Below are 4,143 nucleotides of genomic sequence, written 5' to 3'. Positions count from 1 at the left end.
CCCCCGGGCCAGTGCTCCTCTGAGTGTTGGTCCAACTCGTCAGCCGCCGGTGGCTACCAGGGGCAACTCTGGGCTGGCCTACCGGAAGTTTGGACAATCTGAGTGTGCCCTGAGAAAGAGATATGTGCAGCTCCTATCGGGATTTGTCGGCACATTCAGGCGGTGTTGCTGGTCTTGTTTTAACCTGTCGAAGTGTCTTGAAGAACCGAGATACCGAGTCTGATCGGAACGTCTTGGGAGGAGGTCTATTCCTTTGTTGACCGCGAGAGCTTGTCATGGGCTAAGTTGGGACTCCCCTGCAGGGATTTGAACTTTCGAAAGCCATGCCCGCAGTTATGGGCAGATGGGAATTTGTTAATGTCTGGTTGTAGATAACTTGAACCTTAACTTAATTAAAATGAATCAACTGAGTGTGTTACCGTGATGGCCTCTTCTCGGCGGAGTCAGGGAAGTGGACATTGTGTTGGAGTAATGTTTGCGCAGGTTGTTCTCTAGTTTCTCGCTCGCGCTTTGCCTCCTCTTCTCGCTCTCTTTTGCGAACAGGATAGCCACCATAGTTGCTAGTCGCTTGCTGCAGCTCCACTTATATTTACCTTGCCTTACCTATAAGCTTAAATAGTCTTGATCGCGAGGGTGCGAGATTGGTGAGTCCCTGTGGCTCACAGATAACTATTACACCAGATGCAGGGCCTGATGATTCCGCTCCAGGTGACGCATTTGAGCTGAAGTGGGAGTTCGATGAAGACTCCCAACGATACTATGTTTCCTTTCCTGATGATCAGTAGTGGTGCCCAGTTGGGGTTGATCGGGACCATGTCGCATGTTGGGTTATCTTTTATTTTGGCGCCGTAGTCGGGCCATGAGTGTTTGGTTGATGTAATGTTATTTATGTACTTGATTGACGTGGTGAGTGTAAGCCAACTATGTTATCTCCCCTTTATGATTTATATTACATGGGATGTTGTGAAGATTGCCTAACTTGCGACATATGCCTTCAATGTGATTATGCCTCTAAGTCGTGCCTCGACACGTGGGAGATATATTGTCATCGAGGGAGCCCCATTGCTTGATCGTTTTTAGCGGCTGAGTTGTGTCTAGTAAAATGTTTTGAGTCATTTAGGAATTATATATCGGAGAGTTTAGGAATTCTTTTTACTTCCCAGTCTCCTCATCGCTCTGGTAAGGCATCCTGACGTAAAGTTTTGACTCTTCTCTTCTCAAATTTCACAAAAAAAAATTAGGATCACGCGGGTATCTTGGAATCGTTCTGATGGTTTTATGATGAGAACATTGTCTTGGTGCCTCCTGTCAGGGGTTTTGTGGAAGTGTCCCGGGGAGTTGAGCTCTGAGGTGTTGTCATCATAATTTTATCGTTGCAGTTCTGGCATACCTGAGTTTAGTACGCCGACATCGAAAATCTCTTTTATGCAGTTCGTTGGTGAGATAACCTCGACGCCACCCAGTACTGGGGCGGGAGTTCGGGAGTATCGCCATAACTTGTATAACGGATGCTTTTCGAAGGTTGAGGTAGATGGTTTCCGAAGTTTTTCTTGGTTATGTGTTAAAGGATGGATACAACTGGATGTAGGATTTGCTAGATTTGGGTGAGATATTATGCTTCCCCTGTATCCCCAACACCTGATTGCATAACCGGAAAGGTTCGGGAGTTTCATAGGTGGGAATTCTTGTAGCTCTAGTTCTTCTTCCATGGATATTTGGTTTGAGATTGGGATTTCTTACCAAGTATTCGTTCTTGATCCGTACCTTGTTGATTTATTTCTCTACCTTAATTCTAAGTGGCTTCTCAATTTATGGATATGTGACCATTTCAAGAGGAATGCATTCGTTCATTTTGTTCGGATGTGCAGACTATATGTTGCAAATTTCATTCCGTTGGATTCAGCTTCAATAGTTGTCTATCAATGTGCTAATGGATGTCAACCTCTTCAGGATGGCTCCTCCAATGCGCACGACTCCGAATCCTGATCCGCCACCACCTCCACCTCCTCCAGAGGCATGGCAAGCTGTGATGGCCGCAACCAATGCAAACACACAGTTGATCATGCAAATTCTTCAAGAGCGCAACCAAGGCAACAATCAAAATCACTTTGCTTCACTTAACGAGTTCCTTGCTAACGGGCGAAAGACGTTCAGCAATTGTGTTGAGGCAACCGATGCTGACGATTGGCTTGTGGATCTATGCAAGCATTTCGAGTGCAGTAACGTCAGGCCTGAGGACTTTGTTAAGTTCGCTTCCTTCCAACTCAAAGATCAAGCTGCAGAATGGTTCCAGCAGTACAAGGATTCCAGAGGTGGACGTGTTATCACTTGGGATGAATTCCGTCAAGATTTCCGAGCACATCATATTCCACAGAGCGTGGTTGAAAGCAAGCGTGAGGAATTTTGCAACCTGAAGCAAGGTTCTTTGTGTGTCTATGACTACAACAAGTTGTTTCAGAAGCTCGCCCGCTTTGCTAAGCAGGGCGTGCCTCATGAGAAGAGCATGATATACCAGTTCAGGGGTGGTCTCAGAGAAGAAATTCAGCTAGCTCTTGTTCTCTTTGAGCCCTTGAGGTACGATGAGTTCTACAACATGGCATTGAAGCAAGAGGCTGCTCAGTTGAGGTGTGATGCTTCCAAGAAGCGAGTCAGAGATGTTACTCCTTCTTCCTCTACTCAAGTGGCCAAGCAGCAGAGGTATTGGCTTCCTCCTCCTCCATTCTGTCAGTCGTATCAGCTGAAGAGCAAAGGTGGCAGTGGTTCTTCCCACCCACCCAACCCTGGCTTTCAGAACAAGACTTCGTCTCAAGCTCCAAGATCGAGTGCTCCGTATTACCGTCCGCTTTCAGAGGTCACGTGCAACAAGTGCCAACAGAAGGGTCACTTTGCCAACAAGTGTCTCAACCAGAGGCGTCTTCCTCCTCCTCCTGTCAGATCGGCAAGTACAGCTGTGGTCAAGCATAACCCCAAGCACACCAAGGTCAACTTGATGAACGCAGCTCAGGCAGAGGACTCATCAGATGTCATCATGGGTAACCTTCCTGTTAATGATATCCCTGCCAAAGTTCTTTTTGACACTGGTGCATCGCATTGTTTCAGGTCAAAGCCATTTTTTACCAAGCATGAGTTTGTTTCGTCTCATTTGGGTAAACAAATGGATATCGTTTCTCCTGGCAAACGTTTGAGTGCAAGTCTGGAGGTGCCAGATGTTACTATCACCTTGGTGTAACATCCCAAAATTCTAAATTTTGGAATGTTATAATAAATAGATAGATTTGACTGATTGTCTGCTTGATTGTCTCAAAGTGAGTGAATTCGAAACTTTTTGAAAGTTAAATGAGAGGGAATAAAAGGACTTTCCCAAACTTTCCTATTTGCTTTCTGATCTCCATGAATTCAAATTCTTTTCAAATACAAAACCCTTGAGCGAAGATGATATGACTTCTTCCATTTAAATTAAATGAAAGGGTATTTGAAAATAATTGGATTTCATTTGGAAATTTTCAATTCATAAACTTCATGCAGCTCAATGATTTTCATGAGAGAAGATAAAATGACTTCTTCAAATTATGAAATATGAGTTGGGAGTTTCAAAGGATCAATTTCAAGTCCTTTTGGAATTAATTTTCAATTTGGATTTATTTAAGTTTTATTCAAATTATTTTTCTCCAAAAATAAAATATATGGAAATTAGGGTAACATGATTCCCTACAACAGAAAATTGGAGAAAAATTAATTTCAAATCATTTTGGTATTTTTAAAATGATTTTAGTTGGATTTTAATAGACTAGTAGCACTCTTTGTTTTATCTGAATTTGTGTGGATTTTATTTGAAGTTATAAAAATGTTCATGTCGTAGAAAAAAATTTTCTGAAACTTTTGATATATTATATGCCTATATAATATTTTAATTATTTTGCTTCTATTTTTTAATTGTCTGGAAAATAATGTTTAAAAAAAACTTCCCTCACCGACTGGGCCGGCCCAGCTCCTGCCAGGCCGCGGCCCAGCCCAGCTCCCCGTCCGCCTCGCCCTCCAGCTCGGGACGAAGTCCCGAGCGTGGCCGACTCCGCCGCCACCGTCGAGTCCCGGCCGGGCACGCCTCCCCTTGCCCCTCCTCCAAGCTTCTCGTCGCCCCTTCCC

The sequence above is a fragment of the Triticum dicoccoides genome, chromosome 4A, assembly GCF_002162155.2.
Source record: "Triticum dicoccoides isolate Atlit2015 ecotype Zavitan chromosome 4A, WEW_v2.0, whole genome shotgun sequence".
Lineage (NCBI taxonomy): Eukaryota > Viridiplantae > Streptophyta > Magnoliopsida > Poales > Poaceae > Triticum > Triticum dicoccoides.
This window is presented reverse-complemented; position numbering follows the sequence as displayed.